Genomic DNA, 13,069 nt, shown 5'->3' with positions numbered 1-13,069 from the left:
TTGGAGGTCCTGATAACCCTGACTCATTAACCCCTTATTGCCTTAGCCAGTGGGGTGGGAGGGAGAGATTGTTTCCTGCCCTTTTTCCTTTGTTATATCACTATTGTCTTGTTCTGCTTTTTTTGTCCACCAGTAATTATTTAATTTCCTATATTAAACATTTCCTGTTAAAATAGCTATTGTGGTTGCTGTTTTTCTGACTGGGCCCTGAGTACTATCGGGGGTTGAGGTTCGTGGCAGACAGCCCTTAGTGTCACCCTCGTGACTCGTGTCTCTGGTGTCCATGGCCTACATAATCTCTTCCTTTTGAGTGGAGGTAAGACGTGTTGACGTGGGTCTAGCCCATAGAATGTGGCAAAGGTGAAAGGACTTTGCAGATGGAGTTAAGGTCCCAAAGCAGTTGACTTTGAGTTAATAAAAAGCGAGGTGATCTGGAACAAGCCTGACTTAATCAGGTGAAAGACCTTGAAAGAGGAACCTGGCCCTCCCTGAGATTAGAGAGATTCTCCTTGCTGAAGTAGCAGCCATTCTGAGGAAACCTCCATGGCAAAGAACGAGAATGGCCCCTAAGACCCAAGGAAGCCTCCAGCTGACAGCAAGCAAAACCCCAGGCTCTCAGCCATACCACCACAATAAAATAAATTTGGCCAACAACCTGAATGAGATAGGAAGCAGATTTTCCCCCAGCAGAGCCTCCAGATGAAAACTTTGAAGTTTCAGCCCAGCTGAAGCCTCGACTGCAGTCTCGTGAGACCCTGAGAAGAGGACTCAGGTAGACCACACCTAGACTCCTGACCCACAGAAGCCACGTGAGAAATGTGTGCATTGTTGGGAGCTGCTCAATGTGTTGGTGATCTGTTATGCAGCAATAGAAACTAATACAACATCTAAAGACTTCATATGAGGCAAACTAAACACAGCGTTCAGAGTACCCATGAAAATCTGAGAAGCGCTGACACCCACAGCCCAACACAGCCAGGTTTTTTCTTCCAGACTGGGACTTACAGTACCAGTCAAAGAAGGTGGCTTTCATTCAGGGACCATGTGATTCAAAACTACAAGTGTTTTTACACATTAGAATCACACTCAGCATACCAAGATATCACACAAGATAACTGAGATTTAGGGAAAGCAGATTTGCCTCTCCTTCTCATTCACAATGTGAATGTATACTCACATTCTGTGGTATATATTCATTGAATGGAACAGCAGGTGGAGATTCTCTTACTATTTAAAGTGTTCTCTTACTCACTGGGCACAGTGGAACATGCCTGTAATCCCAGCACTTTGGGAGGCCAAGGTGGGCCTCCAACTTGAGGTCAGGAGTTCAAGACCAGCCTGGCCAACATGGTGAAACCCCATCTCTACTAAAAACACAAAAATTAGCCAGATGTGGTAGCACATGCCTGTAATCCCATCTACTCGGGAGGTTGAGGCAGGAAAGTCGCTTGAACCTGGGAGGCAGAGGTTTCCTGTGAGCCAACATTGCGCCACTGTACTCCAGCCTGGGCAATAGAAACTCCATCTCAAAAAAAAAAAAAGATAAATAATAATAATAGCAAAGTGTTCCCTTGGTCAATATATAGTTGGGTTTACTTAAGTTAAACAAGCATATAATGTAATTCCTTATTTGAGATTTTGTGTTCGCATTTTTAAATTAAAAAGACATTTGTGATAAATTTTGGAGAAGCTTCTTTTATACTTCAAGACATCTAGTTTAGCCAAGACTATATTGAACCTGCCCATAGTCCATTGATAAAAGAAATGAAAATGCTCTTTCAGGAGGCAGCTGCAAAATAATATGAATATTTCTTCGGGCCCTCTGTGTAAAACATGGCAACTAAAGAACTCAAGCCAGATCTTCTATCTCCATCCACCCCGGAAAGAATAATTCATAATGAGTGAAAAACAGCAAAATTGTGTCACTAAAATGACATGAGACTTGGAATTAGGCAAAAGAAAATTCTGAGTATTCTTTCAGTGCAGTATGGGGCTTGATTTCCACGGACTAGGTTATTTTACAATACTGTAGGAACACACCAGGCACAGTGGTTCATGCCTGTAATCCCAGAAATTTGAGCCTGAGGCAGGAGGATCCCTTGATCCCAGGAAGGACCAACCTGGGCAACACAGTGAGACTCTGAGAGACAAGCGCTGGACGCAGGGGCAGGCCACATGGGATGGTCTGGACAGGCTCTGTAGTACAGCAGCCTTCATGAGAAATAGGCAGAAGGGCCTGGGCACGAGAAGCTACTGCAAACAAACGCAGCAGCAGCCATAAAGGGACTTGTTCCCAAGCAACATGAATCATCTCTGAACCAGTCTGGTCCAATCCCTATAGTCTAACTAGCAAATATATATTTTTAACTATTAGCAAACACACATACTAAAAACAGATTTTCATCTTTGCCAACTGTGTGTTTTTTTCCTACACCAATCTATTATCCAATTCTCCTACACCAACTGAGTATCCTATAACTCAGTTCAACTCTGAGACTCAGTGGCAGGCAGACTCCACAGGCTTAAGGGCACAGTCCCATAGGATTGCCCTCACTTCAGATGCCAGTCACAAGCATCAGATCCCCAGGCTACCCACATTTGCATCTGACTTGGCTACAAAGTCAGGCTCCCCACACCCCACCCCTTGCCAGCATTTAATAATTTGCTAGAATGACTGATAGAACTCAGGGGCCACTTTACTTACATTTACTGATTTATTAAAAAGGATACAAATGAAGAGCCAAAGGAACAGGCCCAGAGGGTGAGGTCCGAGAGGGTCCTGACCACAGGGCTTCTGTCCCCATGGAGTTGGGATGCACCATCCTCCCAGTACATTAATGTGTTCGCCAACTCAGAACCTCATTGTTTAAGGGTTTTTATGGAGCTTTTATTACACAGGGATGATTGATGGAATCATTGCCCATTGGTGACTAAATTCAATCTCCAGACCCTCTCCCCTCCCCAGAGGAGAAGGGGGTGGAGCTGAAACTTCTGAGCTTTATCAGAATTTGATCAGAACCAGCTCCCATCTTAAAGCGATCTAGGGGACCCTGTGAAGAGTTACCTCATTAGTACAAACACAGATTGCTGAAAGGGGTGCATAATGAATAACAAAAGATGTTCCTACTGCTCAGGAAATTTCAAAGGTTTCAGGAGCTTTGCACCAAGGAAAAATAACAAATATTTTTTTCATATTATATATTCCAATGAATCCAGACAAGTTCATCAGAAAGTCAAACATAATGGTTGTCACAGTGTATCTAAATATGTTATATTTTTCTATGAAATGACAAAGATCCTCATATTTGATCTAACCATATACTGTCCACAAGAGGCACATCTAAAAAAAGTGACTCAGTAGGTTTAAAATAAAAGATAGAAAAGATATAGTATACAAAAGAATTAAAGTCCTAAACTATTAAAATAAAGGATAAGTAATAAAAATCAAGATATGCAATGAAGATAAGTTTGTCATAAACCTTTAGTTTCTGAATAAGAGGAAAATAACCAAAACACAATTGCTATGCTGATTTTGTCAGTTCTTTTTTTTTTTTTTTNTTTTTGGTAATTATTGAGGTTTTTTTAAAAACATTTTATTTTTTTATTTATTTTTTTTTTTGAGACGGAGTCTCGCTGTGTCGCCCAGGCTGGAGTGCAGTGGCGCGATCTCGGCTCACTGCAAGCTCCGCCTCCCGGGTTCCCGCCATTCTCCCGCCTCAGCCTCCGAGTAGCTGGGACTACAGGCGCCCGCCACCGCGCCCGGCTAGTTTTTTGTATTTTTAGTAGAGACGGGGTTTCACCGTGTTAGCCAGGAGGGTCTCGATCTCCTGACCTCGTGATCCACCCGCCTCGGCCTCCCAAAGTGCTGGGATTACAGGCTTGAGCCACCGCGCCCGGCCTATTTTGTCAGTTCTTAACAGATCAAGTAAACAAACAAAAGATGTAGAATGTCAGAAAAAGTCATTGCTGGGATCCACTTTGTAAATATTGAAAACAACAACAACAAAAAAATCTTTTCAGTATCTATGGAACAGTTTTTAAAAATTGATTACATATTAAACCACTAAAAACCTTAAATAAATTTCAAGCCCAGAAATTTCATGACTACATTGCATACCACAATACAGTAAAACTAGAAATTGAAAAAAATGTGTAAACAAAAATCATCAAACTACTTGGTTTGAAAACACTCTTCAAAATAATCCATGGATTATTTTGCAATTTACAGAACTCTTGTAAACTGCAATTTACAGAACTTCTGGACAATAATGATAAAGAAAATACCACATATCAACATCAAGAGAAGACATCCACATCTGTAATCAGAAGTGTAAAATCAAGTTCAGCCTAAAGCTGCAGACTTACTTGTTTTAAGTTTGGCCTAAAGGTTTCTCAGTACATTATGAATTGTAACTTAACTGGATGTGTAAACAGACTGCAGTCTACTTTTGTGCCAATCATCAAGTTTGGGCCAATCACAGGCTGTCAACCATTCAAACTGCGCTCAAATAAGCCAAATGCCTGAGCTGTAACCAATCCAGCTGTTTCTGTGCCTCACTTCTGTTTCCTGTAGCTCACTTTTCCTTTTCTGTTCATAAATATTCTTCCACCACACAGCAGCACCATAGTCACTCCGATCCTATTCTAGTTTGGGAGGCTGACTCACAAGTCATTATTTGCCCAGTTAAGCTCTGCTAATGTTAATTTGTCTAAAGTTTATCTTTTAACAGACGTGACTTCAAAGGATTTGATCAAAACAGTAATGAACATTTGTTGAGAAATTACTGTGTGCCAGATACTGTGCTAAGCACTTTTACAAGTGGTTTCTCAATGATTCCCCATAACTAACCTGAATTGCTTTAATTATCAAATAATAAAGAATGAAAATATATGAAGTAAGCATATAACTCAAGATGTCAAAAAAGAGGGACGTCAAATTAAGCTTTAGAAACAGAAGGAACAAAGTAATAAAGTTAAGAGATTAACCTCATGAGAAACCTGTGAAGGAGCAGAATTGATCAATCAGCCCCAGCAGGTGTACGTAGCAGAAGCTGTCACGCTCCTCCCATATGCTCAGAACCACATCACTTCAGTGTCTTCCAAAAGAATTCCAGTGTCAGTGTCTGCATTCCTTTGCCTACTAGCCTTTTCTGAGGCTGTAAGAAGCCTTTCTGTGTGTCTGAGACAGGCTATGAGTGCCAGGGAATTAATACCCTGACACCACCCACCACCACACACAGTAACCTTCAACTGGTGATTGTCAGGAGTTGTATATAAATAACTCCCCTCTGCCACCTCAGGAGGGGAACCCCTCTGAGGCATGCTTTTACTCCCCAGATATTCCCTCCATGTCCCAGTGCCTACAGAGGCAGCTAGCTGGATAATTCCTCCTCTACAGGTCACCTTTCTACCTCTGTGTCACCTCCCTGCTCCCCACCAGGATTTTCCTGCACCAACCAAAAACAACTTGAACTCAAATCCTTTTCTCAGAGGAAAACTCAAACCATACTTTGAATAAACGTTAAAAAAAAAAAAAATCAGCAGGGCGCGGCGGCTCATGCCTATAATACCAGCACTTTGGGAGGCCGAGGCAGGCGGATCACCTGAGCTCGAGAGTTTGAGACCAGCCTGACCAACATGAAGAAACCCTGTTTCTACTAAAAATACAAAATTAGCTGGGCGTGGTGGTGCATGCTTTTAATCCCAGCTAGTTGGGAGGCTGAGGCAGGAGAATCACTTTAACCCGGGAGGCGGAGGTTGCAGTGAGCCGAGATCACACCACTGCACTCCAGCCTGGGCAATAAGAGCGAAACCCCGTCAAAAAAGAAAGGAAGGAAAGAAGGAAGGAAGGAAGAAAGGAAGGAAGGAAGGAGGGAGGGAGGGAGGGAGGAGAAAGAAAGAAAATATCCTACACCTATAGAGAGGGAAGAAAGCAAACAAATGGGCCATATTAGGAATGACACATTACAGCCTCAGATTAAAACTAAAGATTATAAGTATGCCTACAGATTAAAATTCTATTTAAAACTCTATACTAACTTATTTGAAAATCTTAATAAAATGATACATTTATGGAAAATATATAAGTAATCAAAACTAACTCAAGAGAATGTAGATCTGAAAAGACTAACAAACATGGAATAAATTGGAAAACATTGGCAAAGAATTGCGTCCTCCAAAGATAGAGCTAGGTAAATAGGTCTAGGTAGATAGCTCCTTAATACGACGAAAAATATATATTTCATATCAACAGCCAGTTGTTAATGCTATCCAAAAAAAGTAGACTCTACAATATTAATAGTAGATGAAATACATTTCAAGTCAGAAATATGACTAAAATAGCACCAAAAAGAGAATATTACAGGCCAACCTGACTTACGAATATAGATGCAAAAATCCTGAATAAAATATTATCCAATTAAATGCAGCAGTGTGATAAAAGAATAATGCACTGTGATCAAGTAGGTTTATTTTTATAAGAATGCAAGTACCAAAATTAGAATATCTATTAATATAATATTACCCACAAGAAGAAAAAGATTAACTCAATAGACACTAAAAAGATACTTTTTTGATATTAAAAAAGAAAACTAAATAGAGATGAAAATATACTTACTTAATGGGAGAAGAAATATTCATCTCAAACCAATAAGCAATATTATATTTAAAAGAAAAACCGTAGAGACATTGTCAATAAAGAGTACAGTAAAGATGGTTGCCATTGTCACTATTACATAATGTTGTTGTGGTTGCTTCAGCTCTCTGCAATGAAACAGAAATGTACATCTATCAAAAATAGAAATTTACAGCTATCATGATATAATATGCAGCTATCATAATATAATAGAAATATAAATGTACAGCTATTAGAATTAGAAATGTAACAAATGTACAGCTATCAGAAAAGAGGAAGGTCTTGGCCAGGTGCAGTGGCTCATGCCTGTAATACCAGCACTTTGAGAGGCTGAGATGGGAAAACTGCTTGAGACCCAGAGTTTGATAGCAGCCTGGGCAACAAAATGAGACCTTGTCTTTACAAAAAAAATTTTAAATTAGCTGGGCATGGTGGTGCATACCTATAGTCCCAGTTACTTAGGAGTCTGAGGCAGGAGGATCACTTGAGCCCCGGAGACTGAGGTTGCAGTGAGCCATAATTGTGCCACTGCACTCCAGCCTGGGTGACAAAATGAGACCCCCATTTGAAATAAAAGAAAGAAAGGAGGAAAGTCTTAGTTGCAGTCGACATAATTGCCTATCTTTAAAACCCAAGAATATTGTAGAAATAAACAAAGGCCACTCAGAGAAAAGAAGCAGAGGATATTTATTCTGAGCTTGCTATTTTTAGTGGGTGGTCAACCACCATAACTTGCATTGAGCAGTCAGAGGCAGGCAAGGAGTAGGAAAACATTAGAGCAGGGGAAAAAGGAAGGGAAGATTTCAGATATGCTCTGTGCAATGTACTGAATGTTTGGCCCCCTGCCACACACACACACACACACACACACACACACACACACAAAATCATATATTGAAACCCACCCCTAATCCTAATGTGATGGCATTTGGAGGTGGAGCCTTTGAGAAGTGTATTAGAGTTCTCTAGGGGGGAGAGAACTAATAGGATATACATCCCTTTATACTCCTATATATAGGAGTTTTTATATATATATGGAGTATATATATATGGAGTTTATATATATGTGGGGTTTATATAGAGTTTATATATATATATGGAGTTTATTAAATAGTATTAACTCACATAATCACAGGGTCCCACAATAGGCTGTCTGCAAGCTGAGGAACAAGAAAGCCAGTCCCAAAGCTGAAGAACTTGGAGTCCAATGTTCAAGGGCAAGAAGCATCCAGCACAGGAGAAAGATGTAGACCCAGAGGCTAAGCCAGTCTCTTTGCTAAAGCATAACAAAACAAGAGTCACCTTTGCTCCAGTTCCCGACAAGTTCATTATCTCCGTCTAAAACCACCTCAGCCTAGATTTCATTGTCTGTATCATTATCAGCATTTTGGCCAAAGCCATTCGGCAAGTCTCCAGGGAATTCCAAATTTTCCCACATTTTCCCATCTTCTGAGCCTCCAAACTGTTCCAACCTCTTCCTGTTACCCAGTTCCAAAGTTGCTTCCACATTTTCAGGTATCTTTTCAGTAGTGCTCCACTCTACTGGTACCAATTTACTGTATTAGTCCATTTTCATGCTGCTGAGAAAGACATACCTGAGACTGGCCAATTTACAAAAACAAAGGTTTATTGCCCTTACAATTCCACATGACTGGGGAGGCCTCAGAATCACGGCAAAAGGTGAAAGGCACATCTCACATGGCAGCAGCCAAGAGAAGAGAGCTTGTGCAGAGAAATTTCCCTTTTTAAAAACCATCAGATCTTGTGACACTTATTCACTATCACAAGAACAGCATGGGAAGGACTTGCCCCCATGATTCAATAACCTCCTACCTGGTCCCTCCCACAACATGTGGGAATTCAAGATGAGATTTGTGTGGTGACACAGCCAAACCATATCAAGAAGTAATTAGGTCGTGATGATGGAACCCTCATGAACAGGATTGGTTCCCTTATAAGAGGCCAGAGACCTCTCTCACCCTCTTTCTGCCAAGTGAGGATACAACAAGATATCAGCAGTCTGCAATCCAAAAGAGGGTCCTCACCAGAACTCAATCATGCTGGCACCCTAATCTTGGATTTCCTGCCTCCAAAACTGTGAAAAATAAATTTCTGTTGTTTATAACCCATGCAGTACAGTACTTTGTTAAAGCAGCCAGAACTAAGAGACTCTGATAGATTTTTGGCATGGGAAAGCAGGAGGTAAGCTAACTAGAAGAATCCTATGTGATCAATTGGAGAGCATATTTGACTTTCTTTGGTTGGTCTTGAATTGGAAGCAGAGGCAAAAATTGGGGAAGAAGGCCATCATTGACTAAGTCCTGACATCTGGGTCGACGGCTGCAGAGGTCCTGCTCTGACTTCCTGGGCTGGTTGCTGCAAAAGTTGTGAGTCAGATCTCTGCTGTGATATGTGGTCTGAACATGATCTATTTGTATATTCATTCTCAATAGCAATAAAAAAATAAAACTAGTAACAACATAATGTAATGAAGTATAGTTGTAACTTAGATTTCTGCCTCCAGAGTATCTTCAAGTCATTCAGCCTTCTTGACTTGCCTTTCTTTTTAATTCAGACAGAATGGCTTGTTCCTCCATCCCACGTAGAAAACCTGGTATTTTTCCAATTGAGCAGTATTATCAGGAGATTTTATACTTCTCCTGGTTACCTCTTGCTGTAACTTCTAAATTTCACTGGATTCTTGGTCTTTGCTCTTCACTTGTCTCTCATTACAGTTTTATTCTTCCTGCATCTCTTAGCCCCATGCTGAACACTGCCCCATTCCTTCATTCACCAGAGCATCATTAATCCAAGCGCTTTACATACAGTAGGCTTCTCCCCAAAGCAACTGGGAAAATAAAGAGTGTATTTATTGCACAGTAGCAGAGGCAACAACACTGAATATAAGTCATCTCTGTCAAGAAATGCGTTTTCCATTGCTCAATACAGGTTCTTTTTCACTAGCTATGTCCCTCCTTAGGTGCCAGTCTAAACTAGCATCTCCAGCACTTTCTCTCTAGTTCTTCTTCTACTCACTCTCTACATGTTCCTCACACTCTTCTCACCTTCCTGTTCTTGGTCCGTCACCCACGCTCCCAGCCTGCCTGCAACCACTTAAAATACTTTATGATACAGTCATTTGGGTCTCTTTGCCCTTGCCAGACCAAATACCAGGCTGTGACTTTCTCAACCAAAAAGGCCCATTGAGGCATTTGCTTAAGACATAGGAGGACTATGGATTCCAGAGATAAGTTATGACACTGCCTTAGGAGGCAGAAGTAGCTGAATTTTTCTTAATCTACTTTTCTCTGCCCTCTTAACAATATGAATTTGCAAAAATCAACTCTATCTTAGAGTAATCATTTATGTGAATAAATTCAATTTGCAATATAAACAATAAAATACATCCAATATTAAGTATAAAATCATATAAAACTTATATAAAAGAAAATATAAATCTATTTGAGGAATATAAAAAAGGTTTGAGAGAGAAATATCATATTTCTGGATAGTAAAGGCTCAACATTATAAAGATTTCAATGCTTTTATATTAATTCATAAGTGTAATGCAATTTCAATCAAAATCCAAAAGGGATTTTTTTGTTTACAAATTAACATAATTATCATAAGGTCTACAAGAAAAATAACAGATGAGAATAGCCAAGAAAATACTGAAAAAGAAGAAAGAGAAGTACCTGTATTGTATCATATTAAGATGTGTTACACAGGCAACCTACAGAATGGGAGAAAATTTTTACAGTCTACCCATCTGACAAAGGGCTAATATCCAAACTCTACAAAGAACTTAAATAAATTTACAAGAAAAAATCAAACAACCCCATCAAAAAATGGGCAAAGGATATGAACATACACTTCTCAAAAGAAGACATTTATGCAGCCAACAGACACATGAAAAAATGCTCATCATCACTGGCCATCAGAGAAATGCAAATCAAAACCACAATGAGATACCATCTCACACCAGTTAGAATGGCGATCATTAAAAAGTCAGGAAACAACAGGTGCTGGAGAGGATGGGGAGAAATAGGAGCTCTTTTACATTGTTGGTGGGACTGTAAACTAGTTCGACCATTGTGGAAGACAGTGTGGCGCATTTCCGTGCAAGCGATCTAGAATAGAAATACCATTGACCCCCAGCGATCCATTACTCGAGGCATATACCTCAAAGATTATTAAATCATGCTGCTATAAGATGCAGCACATGCCATCACGTATGTTTATTGCAGCTCTATTGGCACAATAGCAAAGACGTTGGAACCAACCCAATGTCTCAACAATGATGACTGACTTAAGAAGAAATGTGGCACATATACAAGCCATGGGAGAACTATGCCAGCCATAAAAAAGGATGAGTTCGATGTCCTTTTGTACGGGACCATGGATGAATCTAGATACCATCATTCTGAGCAAACTATCACAAGGACAGGAAAACTAAACACACACATCGTGCTCACTCATCAGGTGGGAGCTGAACAAGCTGAGAACACTTGGACATAGGAAGGGGAACATCACACACTGGGGCCTGTTGTGGGGTTGGGGGGTGGGGAGGGATAGCATTAGGAGATAAACCTAATGGAAATGATGAGTTAATGGGTGCAGCACACCAATATGGTACATGTATACATATGTAACAAACCTGCACATTGTGCACATGTACCCTAGAACTTAAAGTATAATAATAAAAAAAAAAAGAGTACAAAATAAGATGTGTTACAATGTTAAAGTCAAATTGCATCACCATGTTACATTAATATGCAGATAGACCAGTGAAACCTAATACGAAGTCCCATCACTTAGGATTAGGTTCACCTGCAATGATCACTAAAAAAATCAACATAAAAAGGACTCAAATCAGATAGAAGTTGTAGGGGAAGAAAAAATAATTTTCTCTCTACTCTTCACAGTTCTTAACTGGGACCCCCCATAACAAAAGACAGATTAACAAGAGAAAAATAGAAGTTTATTAACATGTATGCCTCATATATACATGAAAGAAAACCCATAGAAATGAGTAAATCTCTAGAGTAGGTAAAAGAAAAAACAAGCATATAAACTTCAGGCATAAATGCCATTTTTCTCTGAAACAAAGAAAGAAGAGTGTAAGTAAAAGTCAGGTTAAGAGCAAATGGCCAGGAAAAGCGCCACAAAACGAGGATGAGGTTTGCTATGTGGATTTAAGTTTATGCCTTGTCCGTTGATAAGAGTCTCTAGTGATTCAGTCTTCCTTCTCTTCTTGGTTCAGAGAGGAAAACACCCTTACAAACTGAGGTTTCCTTTATTGATGTAAATTTCTCCTACAAAAGGGCAACTTTTCAGAGCTACTCCTATGTCTGCAGTTTCTCAAAAATAACCAACTTAAAATGACCAATATAGCAAAGAGGCATATTTTGGGATGGCATATTTTGGTCTCCTACAGTGATATTTTGGAGTGGTGTGTCCTGAACCCCATCAAAGTTTATTTTTCTCTCATTTATTATAAGTCTAAAGATAAGCAATCTACAGGTGACAGAAAGTCATCGAGAGCTCTTGGGAGACCAAGACTACTTCTATTTTGCAATAACATTCAACAAGCAACTTCTACGTCATGGTCCAAGGTGGCTGCCAGAGTTCTTTTTATTTATATCACAGTTGTCAGAAAGGATGAAAAGGGGTGAAAAGGAGCATGACCCCTCTCATTCAGGACCATCCTGAAAGTTACATACAACATTCCTGCTTCCATCTCAATGGCCATAGCTAGCAGCAAAAGAAATTGGGAGACATAGTAATGATTTAGAAGAATCACATGTCCAGATGATTTTGAAAGTTTATTACTAAAGCTAAAAGAGAGAGGGAACATTGGAATGTCTCTTCCAGAGAAGCACAGACCAAAGTATACTTGAGCATTTCATATAATTTAACATAATGTCGAGGTGGCATTTAAAATCATTTAAAAGATGGTGAGATCATTGGCTAACCTTTAGGAGAAAAATTAAGCTGGTGTTCCACCTCATTCTTTATATCAAAATAAATTCTGAATGGATTAAAGAGTTGGCTGTAAAAACATAATGAAATCATAGAAGAACATTTTCATGCTTCCTTTCAACCAAAGCAACACTAACCCCAGGGTGCTGTTAGTAGGGAACAATCAAATGAAGAGTTGAGTCAAGTTGTATTATCCCAGCACAGAGCAGAAAACCATCTAATATTTAACATCAGACATTCCTTGCCACAAGGAATTCCTCCTTGGCTGCAGTCTTCTGGAGGCTCTACCGATGTCCACATGGCCAAAGCTTCTCCCCAGCTCCTCTTCTGTCCTCATCCTCTCACCTTCTTTCGACTTCCTGGCCTGTCATCTTCCCCAGTATCTTGAGCTGCCAACAAATAACTCAGTTCCCTCCTGTTTTGCTGTTTTGTGGGGAGTGATTCACTGCTCTG

This window comes from Rhinopithecus bieti, unplaced genomic scaffold (assembly GCF_001698545.2).
Source record: "Rhinopithecus bieti isolate Rb0 unplaced genomic scaffold, ASM169854v2 scaffold_77291, whole genome shotgun sequence".
Lineage (NCBI taxonomy): Eukaryota > Metazoa > Chordata > Mammalia > Primates > Cercopithecidae > Rhinopithecus > Rhinopithecus bieti.
Note: the sequence above shows the minus strand (reverse complement) of the source record.